The sequence below is a fragment of the Leopardus geoffroyi genome, chromosome A1, assembly GCF_018350155.1.
Source record: "Leopardus geoffroyi isolate Oge1 chromosome A1, O.geoffroyi_Oge1_pat1.0, whole genome shotgun sequence".
Taxonomy (NCBI): domain Eukaryota; kingdom Metazoa; phylum Chordata; class Mammalia; order Carnivora; family Felidae; genus Leopardus; species Leopardus geoffroyi.
In genome coordinates, this window is record NC_059326.1 from 50,251,492 (window position 1) to 50,268,246 (window position 16,755).

Consider the following 16,755-nt stretch of genomic DNA (forward strand, 5'->3'; position numbering starts at 1 on the left):
TGATCAATGGCTTGGAGGTCTGTGCAGTACAACTTATCCAGGATGCCTCTCCAGCATCCATCCCTTCACTTCAAATATGCCGCTCCCTGGATCAAGAGGTCTGCTGTGTGTGTGTGTGTGTGTGTGTGTGTGTGTGTGTGTGTGTGAGAGAGAGAGAAACCCAAGCAGACTGGAAGGTAGTTGTTAGCCCTGGAGGTCAGGATCAGTCCAGCCAGATGGAGGGAAGAATGGGCAGGAGGCTGGGATAATGGGAACACAGGCCGGAAACTAACTTCATGGGAAGAACCTTGGGTGGGAAGGAGGTTTCCAGAGCCATGTTGTGGTTGAAAAGACAGCAGTCAGGAGCAGTGGGGAGCCAGACAGGACTGGGGGTGTCCTCTGTTCAGGGCTCTGCCTCTCCACCTGGAGCCAGCTGGCCTCAAAGCTTAGGATATGAAGCAAGACCATAGAGCCTGCTGGTGGTTTGAATTCTTTCTTTCTTGTGGAAAGGGGGATCCACCCCTAGATCCTTAATCACATCTGCAAAGCCCCTTTTTCATAGAATGTAACATTTCACAGGTTCCAGAGATGAGGATGGGCCCTTAGTTAGCATTCCACAGTCACCTTGGTATTTACCAACCACGCACAGGAATTCATACCCTCCCCTCATGCCTCTTTAAAAGGAGTAAATTAGGATGATTCTGACTAAAAATATTTTTCTCAAATTGTATTTATAAATATGTGCTCATCGCTAAGAGATGCAGTAAAATGGCATTTATAATTCCAGGAGACTTAATTTTCACTGGGATGGTGGTGGTTCCAATGACCTGGACATTGCCTGCTTTTCCAGTTCACAACGCATTTCTTGTGGGAGTGCTCTCCAAAATGAGGTGCAAGCAAGATGATCCATTGTGTTGTAGGAAGAATATATTACATTTATTTCTGTTTTATGTTAAAATTAAAAAAAAATTTAATGTTTATTTTTGAGAGAGGGGGAGAGAGAGAGAGGCAGAGCACGAGCAAGAGAGGGGCAGAGAGAGAGGGAGACACAGAATCTGAAGCAGGTTCCAGGCTCCGAGCTGTCAGCACAGAGCCCAACATGGAGCTTGAACCCACAAACCTCGAGATCATGACCTGAGCCAAAGTCAGACACTTAACCAACTGAACCACCCAGGTGCCCCCATTTAAAAAAAAATTTTTAATGTGTATTTATTTTTGAGAGAGCACATATGTTTCAAAAAAAATTAAGCTTTTCTCATATTTCATACAAAGGTTGACACACACATGCCTGTCTTTATGTCTGTTAGTCACTTGTGGCACAGACGACACAAGGTACCCTGAAGGGTAAATGGGAATTCCATACCGTGGAGGGGTTGACAACGGTGCCCTCATTTGGCATGTTGTGACATATTACAATTTACTTGTGACATCACCTTGCAAGGTTAAAAAAAGACTAAGCGTGAAGAGCATGAAGAAGAACCTGTAGGGGCGCCTGGGTGGCTCAGTGGGTTAAGCTTCCTACTTGGGCTCAGGTCATGATCTCCTGGTTCATGAGTTTGAGCCCCGCACGGGACTCTGTGCTCAGAGCCTGGAGCCTGCTCTGAGTTCTGTGTCTCCCTCTCTGCCCCTACCCTGCTCGTACTCTCTGTCTCTCTCAAAAATAAATACACATTAAAAAAAAAAAAAAGCAGAACGTCTACAAATTTTTCAATGCTGTTTAAAGTCAAGATTTAATCTGTCCTTTACATACCACATATCACGATAAATGTTTACAAGTGTCTCTTGCAGATAGTAGAAAGACAAATAGTCTTGTTCTTCCTGCTGAGGTTAAAAAAGCTGAAATAATGCCAAAGGATGGAACCTGACACGCATGTATTCCTTTGGCAACTGGTATTATAGGGAGAGGCATAGAAAATATTGCTGAAGTCCAGAAGAAACAAGTATGAAAACAATTCCTTGGAGGAGGTTTGCTACTAGTACAGGTATTTCCATCATATCTTAGTGTGTGGTATTTGCTAAATTCTGTTTCAGTGATGAAATACAAGAAGAACTATTTCTTTATGAGCCGCCAGCGGGAAAACATTCCGGAAGACAAAATCAACATAAATTATTATTTTTTCTTTTTTAAAGAGTTACGCTGTCTACGACTGTGCCAGCCAGTTTATTTATTTATTTATTTATTTTGAGAGAGGCGGACACAGAGCAAGTGGGGGAGGGACAGAGAGGGAGAGAGAGAGAATCCCAAGCAGGCTCTGCACTGCCCGTGCGGAGCCCGACGCCCGATGTGGGGCTCGAGCCCCTGAAGCCGTGAGATCATGACCTGAGCTGAAACCGAGAGTCAGACACTTAACCAACTGAGCCACCCAGAAGTCCTGTAAATGATTTCTGTATTAAAAATTATTTATGGTGGGGGTACTGGATCAGGACCTGATCTCAGTGCTCAGGGGTTTGAGCCCTGCGTTGGGCTTTCTGCTGTCAGCACAGAGCCCCCTTTAGATCTTCTGTCCTCCTCTCTCTCTGCCCTTCTCCCCTCACCTGCTCACATGCACTCTACTTCAGACATTTAAGAAGTTATTTATGGTAAAACTGTGCATGTGTACACCTTGATGAAACAGTATTTTGGAATAAAAAGGAGATTCCAGGATATAGTTACAGAGTGTCTCACATATTATATCATTATATATAATCATCATATATCATATCATTATACCTCACATAATATTATCATTATTATTATGCTATTTTGCCTCATCTTTTGCAAGTTTTAGCTTTAAATTGTAGCCAGAAATTCACAAATGTCAAGTTTATAAAAATCTTTTCTCAGCTATTTGATACACATATACATTGTGAAAGGAGTCCTGCGATCGAGTCGAGTAACCTATCTATCACCCCACATACAGCGGTGCCCCCTTACCCTGGCTTTTGCTTTCTGTGGTTTCAGTTAACATTCCCCTCCAACCACCCCCCGCCCAACCATCACTCAACCAAGATCCAGAAGCAGGTGATCCTCCTTCTGATGTATGGTTAAGAAATCGCTAGGAAATCAATAGTAGCCTAACTACCTCACGATGTTTATGTCATTCACCTCTTCTTCTCATTACGTAGGCATTTGGTCATCTCACATCAATACAAGTAAAAGGGTGAGTACAGTAAGGTATTTTGAGGGACCACATTCAAATAATTTTTATGATTGTATATTATTATAATTATTTTATTATTAATCACTGCTAATCTCTTACTGTGCCTAATTTATAAATTAAGCATTATCTTACGTATGTGTGCATAGGAAAAAACATAGTATATGTAGGGTTCCATACTATCCATGGTTTCAGGCATCCGCTTAGGGGGCTTAGGACGTATTTTCTGAGGATAAGGGGGAGACTGCTGTATTTCTTCCCTTTTTTGGGCGAGAACATTTAAATTCTGCTTTCAGCAAATTTCAAGTAATACAATACAGTGTTATCAACTAAAGTCACCATGTTATACATCAGATCCTCACACCTTATTCATCTTGTAGCAGAGTTTATACCTTTTTATCAAGGGTCCCTATTTCCCCCCAACTCCTGGGAACCACTTTTCTACTCTTTATAAACAAGATCTTTACCAGACTAGAATACCACTTTATAATGAAATAGAGAATGACTATGAAAATCATGTGGTGTTTTCTTTCCTATACTTGACGGCAACAATGTTCGATGGCTTTGTTTTCATTACTTTGGCAGTTGTTGAACTTGAAGATGTTATGCATTTTTTCCTTTGCAAAATAGTGTCCCAAATTTGTTGACCTTTTCCTTTTCCTTGGCTGTCCATAGTTTTTCTGGTAGATATTTAAAGTACAAAAACAAACTCCATAATCTTCTTATACAATAAAGGTGATAAATTAAAAAATGAATAAGAAATAACTCCTTTTGAAAAAAGCATAGGCCATAGAGTATTTTGAAGATTAATGTTTGAAAAATTCCCATTGTTAATATGGTTTTGTTGCAAAAAAAGTAAATATTTCATGCATAACAATTTTCATTGGAAACTAGTGTGTTTAAAAATATTTTCAAATGATATATTTTAGAGTTTGAAGCAATATGTTTAAGTTTACACCAACGGAACATTCAGTGAGTAAATATAGCAGGATGAAAATTTACCAACTCATTTTTTTAAGTTTTTATTTTAATTCCAGTTTACTAGCTCATTTTTAACAAAACTTCTGCCTAAACGGTAGGTAGCGTTGAGCAATGACTGTCAGGACTTAGGACCAGCCAAGGACAAACTTTCCACCTGCCTCTGTGTGACAGCATGCAGACCAAGGATGTCCATACATAAGCCCACACCCAAATCTTCTAATCCTTTGTTTTCTTCCAATATATATATTTTTTATCAACAACCAAGATATTTTATAAAATTAGGGAATTTTCATTCATAATTGTGTTTATAAAAACATCTAGAAAAATAACAATTTTGAGGAGGATAGTTTTATACCTTCTATTTTTAGCATTTTTATTGTATACAACTTACTATAGTGCTTGTGTGTGATTATACATAAATATTAATAAAAGGGGTGATGTTTTTTTCTAAACCGAAGTGGTACATGATTTTCAGAGGTGGGATTAAAAATGTTTACAGTCCTGGCAACTGAAACCCAAAAAAGCAAATTGAATTGATTCAGGGGTCTCAGACCAGAACTGGAACTTAGGTCTGTCTTTTCCTATGTGGGTTTTTTTCCATCTTACACCCTTTTAATGTATTTTTATTGCCTTAGGTGAAGAGGATTGTGTTGAAACACATTTACATCTGCTGGAGAATTGGAGCATGAGCGGTGGGACTCACTCTTTTGTTTGGTTATGATACAGCTGGTGGTAGAAACCTGAACTCTCAGAGATACACATCTCCATAGGAAAAGCAGTGGGTGATGGGATAAAACACTAAGTCTCAAACCTGAGTTTCACTTTTTCCATAAAGAACTGTATTTTTTTGTCCCTTAACTCCTTGATGGTTGGATCCAAGTTTTCTAATTATTTTTGTGTCGCCTTCATGGTGATTAGCACTGGGTATGAGGGCATGATGGTCTAATGGTTAAGAAAATAGTGACTGTTGAGAGTCACAGGGTCTGTGGTATGGCTGTCTACTAGAGGTATAAACTTGACTGATGGCCTTTCCATGCCTTGCTTTTCTCATGTGTAAAACAGAAGTAATAAGTGGGTTACTAATAGACTATATCTCATGAGCTTCTTGTGACCAAGAACTGAGTTAATTCATGTAAAGCTCTTAGAAAAGTGGCTGACAGATAGAATGGTGATAGCTGAGTTTTGGAAGAAAGGATAAAGAAACTATCTTCTAGAACCTTTATTTCAGCTTTTGAGATGAAAGAGGATTGGAATAATCTTAGCAGATTGACAGCATACAGGGCAACTGTGTTCCTAATTCTGGTCTTGATGAGGATTTTGACTTTTATGTATTTATAAATACATACAATTATAAAAAGATTGTCTTTTATGTATTTATAACACTAGGTGGCAGTGTTAGCACAAGATGGGAAATCCAGAGTAGTTTTTGTTTGTTTTTTCTTTTTTCTTCTCTTGCCTCTCCCAGATTTATAACTTTCTAGTCAGCTTTTGAATCTCTGATCAGTCCAATATTAGTAGTCTTAGCACATCCCAGAGCTGATTCCTAGCAGAGAACGGCTAAAGGATTAACAGGAAATTTAAATGATCATTGTCTCCTATGGGCTTGTAGCATTGTGGAAAAGTTAAGGTGGCTTTTCTACTGTGCAGGAATGGATTAGGGAAGGCTTTAGTGCAGTAAGCAGTGGCCTAGAGAGACCGTGCCTCTCCCCCAGTACGCCAGCTTTGAGAGGCTGTCATGTTTCAGGAATCTCCATGCTTCTTCTGCTAATGAGCCACGTACACTTAGCAGTGAGGATTCTGCTGCAGCCATTTCTTGCTGACTCTCTCTGTGGGGGAGGCAAGTCTTTATTTGCTAGAACACTTGGGTCTTGATTTTAAAACTGCCAGTGTTTTAAATAAAGTTTTTATTCGTTTTAGATTGTTTACCCGGGGCTCCTTCAAGAAAACAGTAAGCAGACTGCTGGAATTATCACCTGTTAAAATGAAATATGCAGCTGGCCCAAGTGGGCAAAGGCATGAGGACCACAGGGACGTGAGGGCTGCTCTTGCTTCTTCTTTGAACTGCATGTTCAGTGTTAATTGAGCCCAGAGAGTTCTCATTAGGCAGATCAACCCTTCATTGGATTTCAGCATCTCTTTCTCTCTCTCCATGCACACACACATATTTTTGTTCATTCAAACCACAAATATTGAGTGCCCACTATGAGCCAGGCACTGATCTCAAAGATGCAGATAAGGCAGTGAACGAAACAAGTGATGACACCTCTCTCACAGAGTTTATATCACGGTATGAGACGCACAAATATGGCAGGTGGTAAGTGTTGTGAAGTAAAGTGGTATAAATGGGTAGTAATGGGAAATAAAGCGGATTCCATTTTAGAGTGACCAAGGAAGGATTCTTGGCTATGGTGAAGTCTAAGCAGACACCTGAATTGCTAAAGACTGAATGGTCCACGACCCCCCATTCATATGTTAAATCCTAATGTTCATTGTGGTGGTATTTGGAGGTGGGGTTGTGGGGAGGTGATTAGGTCATGGGAGTGGAGCCCTCAAGAATGAGATTAGTGTTCTTATAATTGAGGTCTTAGTTGTCTTTTCCACCATGTGAGGGCATAGCGAAATGACAGCCATCTAATAACTAGGAAGGGGTATTTCACCAGACACTGAAGCAGTGCCCTGATCTAGGACTTCCCAGCCTCCAAAACTATGAGTAATAAATTTCTGTATATAAGCTACCAACACATGGTATTCTCTTACAACAACAGCCTGAGGGGACTAAGACATGAATGAAATGAGGTAGTGAATGTGTAGTTTATTGGGGTAAGAACATTTCAGAGGGTGGTGCATACAAATGGTCTGAGGAAATTGGGGGGTGAGGCACTGAGGCAGGAGGGGCAGATACAAACTGATGGGGGCCTCAAGCTTGTGAAAATTAGTCACCCTCTTTAAGAGGGAATGCAAAAATAAATACAAGAGTAAACATTTACGAAAGAAAATCCCAAGAAATTACAAAATTGAAAAAGCTGACAAGTTGTACAAGCATCAGAGTCTAGTTAGGGCATTTTACCCATTAACTGCCCGACACACGTGTAGAATGATTTTCCCTTACAGTTTTGGCTGTGCACTCTTTGATTACTTCTTCATTCAACTTTGATGGTGTAATACATGTTTATGGAGACAATAGATAATTTAGTCTTTCCTTTAGCATCATTGAGCAAAATATTACTGATGGTTTATACATTTCTTTCAGCTTCACACCTTTTTTTTTTGTTTCTGCCATGTGAATTTCCAAAGTTCTCAAAATTGGAAAATCTCACAAATTTCTTTCAGATATGAACTGTAAGATTTGAAAGATTTTTCCACAAAGTGGCTTTCAGTTTTATTCATTTCTATCCTTGTTTTTTTAACCTCTGACCAAATATTTCTAAAGCTGGATGTTGTGGGACCACATTCACATCTCATTTGACTTTTGTCTTCACTGGCACATCATGACATTGTAGAATGGGTCAGCATGGAGGAGGACAGCCATTTCCTGAAAGTCCTTCCTATGCCAAGATAGCTAACAACATGCAGAAGTAACAAGGCACGGGGACATATCACACAAATGAAATCCTGGAATCAACTTCTTTTTAGCTAGATCCTCAAAATGCCCAGGGCCACTCCACAGCTGTCTGATAAGAGGAGGGACACTAATGGAGGGAAAATAGGACTGGAAAGAGACAGAGGTCTTAACTGATTGTGGTTCAAGTATTTCTCTTTTTTAAACTTTACCAAATCTTAGGACTATGTCAACACATCACTATACCAGTAAGGGGCCCGAATCTTATGCTTTATTAATTTCATGGTAAAACTGTCTCTTCCAGGGTAGGAAGATACCCCTGCCCCACTGTTAGGTCATTAAAGGGAGAGTAGATCCAAGAGCGTGGGATTTGTTGAGGAGAGTGATATGACAAAGTTCCAGAACATACCCAACAGGCCATGGCAGACAGATTTCCCATCTTGTACAGTTGTGCTTCTCCCCAGAGGACATGAGACTGTGGGATAAACATGGGAGGGTCATTTTACTGGATGGGTGGTGATGGTGGTGGGTGGAGGGGAGGTGGGGTTAGGCCATTTCACTGTTAGTTACCATTTTCATATTGAAATATTTAAAAAATGTCAATCCCACTTATAAAGTATATTGATCAGATGTGAATTTTTAGGTCGAAATAATCTTCCAGAAGAATTTTTCCTTTAAGTGGCCTGTGTTAGGGACATGGCCATGACCTTTCCACAGTTAGGGCTTTCTTGGTAGGAAATTCAGAGAAGTGTACTTTGACTAGAAGTTCCATCTTATAATGGCCTATGGTCTCTTGTCCACCAGTGTGACACTGCTGATGTCACCGGAACTGACAGGTTTTTATTTGTTTTTTTCATAGTCGTGGTTCTTCACACAACCTTTTTGTATGGATAAGGAATATGGCATAGAGGTTAAGAGTGCAGGTCTTTTTTTTTTAATGCTTATTTATTTATTCTGAGAGAGAGTGTGTGAAAGGGGGAAGGGCAGAGGGAGAGGGAGACAGAGGATCTAAAGAGATTTGAAGCAGGCCCTGCTGTCAGCACAGAGCCTGATATAGGGCTTGAACCGTGAGATCATGACCTGAGCCAAAGTCAGATGCTTAACCGACTGAGTCTCCCAGATGCCCCACAAGTGCAGATTTTGGTGCCAAAATGTGGCTTTTCCTTGGGCTCCACTACTCACTTTCTGGATGCCTCACCATTCTGCTTCCTCCTCTGTAAAATGGGGATCATGAATCATGCAGTTATTATGAGCATTAACTGAATTAATCTTCGGCATGAGTCAGTGCCTGGCACAAAGTATGTATGCTATTTGTCATGTCAGCTACTTGAATGATGTCTCCGTGTGTGACTCCTACGCAGCCTCTCCCCTTTACTTCTTATCCATCCTCACTGAGAGACAAGTTGTTGGCGTTCATGGTGCCACTTCTGAAACGTGTTGGAAGGCCCAGCTAATCAGGATGAGGCTCGCCACCAGGCCTCATGAAGGCCATGGTCCACTCCCATCATATTTTGAGCAGGCGTCTTATGGCAGAAACTTTTCACTCTGAATAAAATCATGTAAAATGTGGCTGCTTAGTTTAAATCAGAGATGGGACGTCCAGAAGCCCACCTATTTGTGCCCCGTCTGTAGTACTGTCCCCAATTTATCCTTCTACAAATCCACAGAGTCATAATCCTGTGTGCCAACCGAACTTCTAGCCAAATTGTCAGTTGGAATGATTTGAGTTTCTTCTCTGGGTCCTGCCCTGTGTATTTTATAGTTTTAGGTGGAAGAAAATTGAGGGCTGGCTGCCCTCATTTTAGATTCAACTACCACTTCTTGAACATCTAAACATCATGCCACAAACTCTCATTATTAACCTGAAAAGTGTGCATTGTATTTTCAGATGCATCTAGTAAGCCTCAGAGAGTTAAGATCCTTGCTCACAACAGAGCCATCATGACTTCGAAACACTTCTTAAAATGCTCTAGACTTTATGCCCACCTTTTAGTGCAACTGAAATCGGTCTCAACTTGCATTTATATAAAACTCTGTTATGTAAAAAATTCTTTTACTTTTGAAATGTTGGCATTTGGTACTCAAATATCATTTTTTTCTCCTCAAGTATTTGTTCTCAAACTAGGCTTTTCCAGTTGACAAAATTGAGTTTCTGAAGATTAGTTGAAGACCACAGAACAAGTGAGAGACATAACTGGGATTCCAACCAGGTCATCTGGCCTCAAGCCCAGGGTACCCAGCCCACCATGACTCAGGTGAAGGTGAGAGGACATTTATTCCTTCTGTCCCACTGTGGCCAGTTTCCTGGTAGAAAACATTCTTGGTGACCCCCACATCAGGATTTTCTTTCTTTTTTTTTTAAATTTGTCTTTTACATTTATTCATTTTTGAGAGACAGAGACAGAGCAGAAGCGGGGGAGGGACAGAGAGAGAGGGAGATACAGAATGAAAAGCAGGCTCCAGGCTCTGAGCTGTCAGCACAGAGCCCGACGCGGGGCTCAAACTCACGAGCTGTGAGATCATGACCTGAGCCGAAGTCGGACGCCTAACCGACTGAGCCACCCAGGGGCCCCAGGATTTTCTTAATATGGTTCAACTTAGCTCTTTCTGCCCATGGGAGCCTAGCCCTGATCACAAGCATCTAGAGCCTTCCTTTTGTTTCCCCACAACCATTTGTACCTGGCACCATGAGAGGTTAGCCGGGTGGTGGAGAGCCTTGCAACGTAATCCCCTTCATTATTCAAGGAAAATGGCCTTGTTGCTTAGGAGAGGTGAAATAAAGGGATATCTGTACTTGGTATCCATTAAACGTCCTGCTTAAACTTCCCTCTGCTCTCTACAGTTGGTAGAACAAAACATAAAGAGGAGTGATGCGGTTTGCATTCCAATTCTGCCTCTTAAAACACTGTGACCTTGAGGAAGTCATTTTACCTCTCCAGGCCTCTGGTTCCTAATCCACAAAAGAATAGTTCACCTGTCTGAAATGGGCTTGTGTTACCACTAGGGGGCAGACAAACACAACCCCTGAGGGGCTTCGTAGCTGCCACACAAGAGCAAAGGATGAAAAGTTTTAATACGAATAATGCAAATATAAATAAATTCAAAGAACATTTTTTAATGAGATAAAATGTAGACTTTCTGATTGGGTCTTTGAGGACTCCCGATTCTGGGTTGCACTCTTAATGTTGTTCAGGTTCAGATCCCTGCACTGTAGGTTACAATACTGTCTAGCATTTACTGAGTGCTTACTGTATGTGATGTACATGTTCCCTTTAATCTGAACAACAAACTGTTTAACGTGGGCAACGTCCACGCTTTTCCTAGAAGGACCCTGAAGCTCAGCGAGGTTAGGTGACTTGCCCAATGTCATTCAGCTGGCAGCTGGCAAAGCTAGGATCCCATGTTTTTCCAGTTGCTCCCAGGCAGACCCTGCTTTTATTCCCCTAGTGCCCCCCTCTCAAAGGCTCCTGTATATGTGTGCGTGGCCCGCTGCACCACTGCAGTCACCCAAGGGCATGATGATGTCACAGAAACACTTTTCCCTTTGTCAACGTTTATTTATTTTTTTGGGGACAGAGAGAGACAGAGCATGAACGGGGGAGGGGCAGAGAGAGAGGGAGACACAGAATCGGAAACAGGCTCCAGGCTCTGAGCCATCAGTCCAGAGCCCGACGCGGGGCTCGAACTCACGGGCCGCGAGATCGTGACCTGGCTGAAGTCGGACGCTTAACCGACTGCGCCACCCAGGCGCCCCAACACTTTTCCCTTTGTATGAGTGATTCTAATTTCATAAAGCCATAGACATTTCTAGTATGTAAAAGATTAAGTCATGACAGTATTTCTGGAACATTATTGGATTCACCTGTTCTGTCTCCATTCATCCCACACAGGTCTAAAGTCCATACCGCACTTTCCCATACAGGCTGCTGCTTCTCAGAGGCCCTCCGCCTTCTCCAGATCCTCTGCTGTTGTATGTCCTCAAGGCACACAAAGGAGAGTCCATTGTAAGTTGCAAGTGCCCTGTAAGATTCATCACAAATTCTTCCTTCTGGCCCTCACTGGTCTTCATCCTCCCCACCCACCCCATCTCACCTTAGCTAGGGTTTTGCATGGACCTGCTAATTTGCATGATTTCCATCCAATGTAAATCAATGTTTGTTTCCTAACAACATCTAGCATTTGAAACATCCTTCTCTCTTAACCCCTCACTTATCTGTTACTTCACATTTTTCACGTCAAGTTCAAAATGTCTCCTCTACAATGCTTTCCTGAGATATCACTACTCAACTTGGAATGTGCCTACTTAATTTTTATTTTCTATTTTATTAATTCTGTCACTTTGTGTATTGGTTCTGTCTGGACTGCAAGTTTCTTAAAATCACTGGCATTTGATTTTTCCAAGTATTTAATTGAGTATTAATAATAATATATACTCACTGAACTGATCCTTATTTATGAAGCAGGGATCAGATCCAGAGCATGATTTCACTAGCTCAGTGGATCATCAGAATGCCCCCTGGGTGGCATTCATGAGCACCTATGATGTTCCCCATTCTGTGTTTTGTATTCTAATGCATAGTCTGGTATCATCTTCTCAGTAACCCAGTGACGAAGATACCATTGCAATTTCCAGTGAGCAAATGACATATGTAATGGTAAGTAGTCTTGTCCAGAGGTACAGTGCTGACTAGGGTGGGATTTGAATTGGGGGAGTCTGACTCCAGAGGCTCTATCTACCTTATGTCCAGACTTTGGTACTGCTTGGTCTTGAGGTTTCAGAGCTGGGGATGTGGGAGAGAGGACAAGAGTAACGATGGCAAGAACGAGAAAAGTGGAGTGGGGTAGCTGGTGGAAGTCTTCTTATTCTCCAGTCTTCCTATAACCCTGAACACTTTGAATAAGTTCTACCCAAAGTCATGAAATGTTTGAGACCAGAGTTCTTACAGAAACTCTGAAGCGGGTAAGTTCTGGAGGTAAGCTCCAGAAGATGCAGAAATCTTGGTAGAATACGTATCTCTAAAAGAAATAGGTACCTCAGCTAATTCGGAACAAAAGTTACTATTTTGGCCACTAATCTCTAAAATGAAACCCAAACCAACAACAAAAAAACATATATCACTTTGAACTAAAATGATTCAACTCAATGCCAAGTAAAAGTCAGTCCCCAGTTGAGATTCACTAGGCTTTTGTGATCCTCCCAAGCCTTCTCTTGACACTGTCACTGCTGTGTGGTCACCGTGGGGATAGCTCTTAGCATTGGGAGTGCAGTCAAGAGGGGAAAAGCAAAGGCTGGAGCTCCCCCTTACCCTTCCGTCTGCTTCTTTGAATCTGTTGTAGCTGCTGCAGAATAGAGGCCTAACACTCAAAATGGCCATAAGTCTCTTACTCTTTGGTTAGTACTGGTGTTAACATTGAAAACTTTGAACCACTGGACTGGCCCAGATAATGGTCATCAGATGAAGATTATAAACAACTTGGCTAGAGAGTATCAACTAAATATTGGATATGGTTAGTCCAAGCTTGTGCTTTACTGTTTCTCTGCTAGCAAACAAGGAGGAGGTGGTGAAATTAGCTTTTAGCTGGGCTTCAGGTAGTAGGGAAGACTGGGATTGAGTGCTGCATTGGCAATTCTGGTGGGTGCTCAGGAACATACTAGGGGGTGATGAAATTGGATGTGGTATCCAAGAACAGAACATCAGGTAAGTGGTACCCAAATCTGGCTAATTATTGAAGCTATCCTATGGGTTAAAAAAATACAGACGCTAGGAGCGCCTGGGTGGCTCAGTCAGTTAAGCATCTGACTTCGGCTCAGGTCATAATCTCACAGTTTGTGAATTCCAGCCCCGCATTGGGCTCTGTGCTGAGAGTTCAGAGCCTGGAGCCTGCTTTGAATTCTGTGTCTCCCTCTCTCTCTCTCTGCCCCTCCCCTACTCGCTCTGTCTGTCTCTCAAAAATAAATAAAAACATTTAAAAAGTTTTTAAAAATACAAATGCTAGATGCTGCACAGGACTGTTGAACCTTTTTAACCATGAGGGATGAACAGCTGCATTCAAAAAATAAAAATTCCCCAGGAGATTTTGATCATCAGTTTGAGAAATAACATATTTGAAGAAGTATTCCACTATTGTTCTTTACTTTTTCTTGACACTTCTTCCTCATTTCCTGGTTGAGATCCAGGATTGTTTCTCTGATTACAAAGATCAATTATCTGAGCAAAGGGATACATGGCTAGAACATTCAGAAGGATTTATGCCATCCTTTGTGTGTGTGTGTGTGCACGCGTGCATATATGCATTTGAAATGACTTCATAATTAAACCTAACAAAAATGTGCTATTTTAAATCTTGGTTTCATTATGTGCAATATGATAATGGTTATAATAAAAGTGATGATACATTTAAACCATCCCAACAGCATCAACTGTGAATCACTGCCCTGTCCATGGCTGCTGTAGGTAGACTTTGGCCTAATCCCACAAGAGAGTTATGATTTATTCTCTTCTGAACTTTTAGTCTCTCATAGACTTCCCAACAATAGAACAAGATCAGTACAATGCCCTTAATGACAACTTCCCTTTTCTCAGGCTTTCTATTGCAGGGCAGTGGTTTTCAACTCAATAGATTGGCCAGTGGGAAGTCTATAGTGAAATCAGAGTTGTGCCTGTAAGTTTGCTTGGGGATTACCTCAGTAAACTCTAGGAAATAGAACTCTTTCTGCAGAAGAATCAATAATACTTACCTGCCTTGGGGCCAGTTCTGAAACAAAGGACTATGTCACTGGTTATAGTTCTATTTCTAAATTAAGGGATGCAGAATGTTCTTAATTACCAGAACCTGACAAAAATGAATATGGTGATTAAATACCCATTGTGTTTATCAGAGAAAGCAGAAAACCAGTGTTGGAGATTCTGTGATTTGCTATATATACAAATAAACTAAAAAAAAAAAAAAAATCAAAGCTACAATTCCCAATCAGGTGTCTCCAAAATAAATAATGAGTAGGGAAAAGAGACTTTTTGTTTAAAAAATTTTAAATCCTAATAAAAAGCGTATGACTTCTATGGAAAGACCAAATAATAAATTAATATTTCTTGGGAATCAAAACATTTTAAAGATTGGGCATGTGAAGGTATAGAAGGAAATAATAACATGTAGAAAGGGTGAAATTTTGCTTCAAGGTATTCATTACTCAAAAAGAGACCGAGTTCCTTGTATCCCATTGTATTTTTAATATAGACTTGAGCATTCTTATTTAAGATAGTGGATCCCAACTGCTTAGTTGCTTAAAACTTCACTTTTCCCCAATACACTCTGTGAAATAGCATTTGTAGTTTCATCTCATAATAATTGGGGTGATGCATATTTACAAGGCCACAATTAATTCAATAGTATTTCAAATCGTTGGTGTTTGATAAACCGGGCAGTATAGATAAGCTATATATGATTAAAAATAGTAGCCACTAGGGGCACCTGGGTGGCTCCGCCGGTTGAGTGTCCAACTTCAGCTCAGGTCATGATCTTGCGGTTTGTGAGTTCGAGCCCTGCATTGGGTTCTGGGCTTATAGTTCAGAGCCTGGAGCCTGCTTCAGATTCTGTCTCCCTCTCTCTCTACCCCTCCCCCGCTCACACTCTGTTCTCTCTGTCTTTCAAAAATGAATAAATGTGAAAAAAAAATAGTAGCCACTCTCTGTGCAAGAAAATTTGTACAATCTATGGACAAGATTTGAAGATGTATGTTTTGAAAATATGGATTCTTCTACCCTCTTTATATTATCTCCAAATTTCCAGGTGATCCGTGGTCCACATATCTGGCATCACTACTTTACAGAGTGAAAGTAAGAATAGTGGATGGTTTATTAACCTTTTCCTGAGACACACTATCAAACGTCTCTTGGCCGAAATGTATTCTCTCCTACCTGTGTCTGTGTTGACCACCACTTACATCTGGTAGAGTGCATCTTGTTGATTGCAATCCTTAGCAACTCTAGTATGCGATTCAACAGTATGATGTGGGACTAGAAAAACAGAACCAGGGGAGAGCGCCCAGTTTCTAGTGTTGGATTGGGACCTGGGGTTAATCATTTTGTCTCCCTTTTTAGGTCCAACATAAAGACAGTAATGCTCCTGTTATTAACCCAGCTCACAAGGGACCAAGAGGAATGAAGTTAATAAGAAGGAACAATCTGAAAGCTCTGGCTGAAAGGTATTATTTAAGCCACTGGAGAAAACTATCCAATTATGGATAAGGGAGTAGAACTGATGTAAACTTGTGGGTTTTTTCCATTTATGTAAATTAATGGTAAGAGGTCTAGAACATACAATTTTCTTACTTACATTTTATTCTTTTGCTGGTAGATAGAAATAAAGGCACCCAGCTGCAAAAGAAAGTTGAGAATAGTGGGACTGAAATAGCTATTCTTCTTGTTTCCTTGCCCTGTAGCTAGCCTGGTCTGTTATTCATGCTGCACGTTCTGGCAGTGGCTTGCCCCCCCTCCACCCCACCCTGCATGCACCCCGCCTCCCACACCAAGCAATACCCAGTGCTCAGTGCAGTGTAAAGATTCTTTGGAAGTTGTTTAGATGAATACATAATAATTTTTCATACATTCAAAATACTGTTTATTCCTTGAACTCACAAGAGAGAAACTCTAATCATGGCAATATTAAGTACTATAATGAACCACAGGATAGCAGATGGGCCCTGGGGTAAACCTTTTCTGTACTATTGATTTACTTATTTGGTTTCCTTGTAAAATGTCCGTGACCTGAACCATTGCTGCAGAATACAAATACAAGTTTCTGACCCAAGCCAAACATTAAGATTTTTTCTTTAAAACAATCTGAGGGTTTTCTGGAAAGCAAAAAGAAGGCTGGTTAGTGTCTTGGGCCCTGGAAATCAGAGTTTTGCAGTTTTGTCAGCTTTGTGAGGATGAATTCTCCATACAGAGTACCACAGCTTCTTCTTTTTTTTTTAATTTATTTATTTATTTATTTTGAGAGAGAGAGAGAGAAAGAAAGAAAGAAAGAAAGAAAGAAAGAAAGAAAGAGAGAGAATGAGAGGAGGAGGGGCAGAGATCTCACAAACCGTGAGATCATGAC

General features: G+C 40.8%; 1 long non-coding RNA gene across 1 annotated transcript; it reads left to right on the plus strand.

The window, feature by feature from the left end:
* The first annotated feature begins 3,271 nt into the window (after positions 1 to 3,271).
* On the plus strand, positions 3,272 to 16,464 carry LOC123598780. Its single transcript, XR_006712781.1, has 4 exons — positions 3,272 to 9,917; positions 11,547 to 11,660; positions 12,255 to 12,311; positions 15,756 to 16,464. It is a non-coding gene; the product is annotated as an uncharacterized LOC123598780 (long non-coding RNA).
* The last annotated feature ends 291 nt before the right edge of the window (positions 16,465 to 16,755 follow it).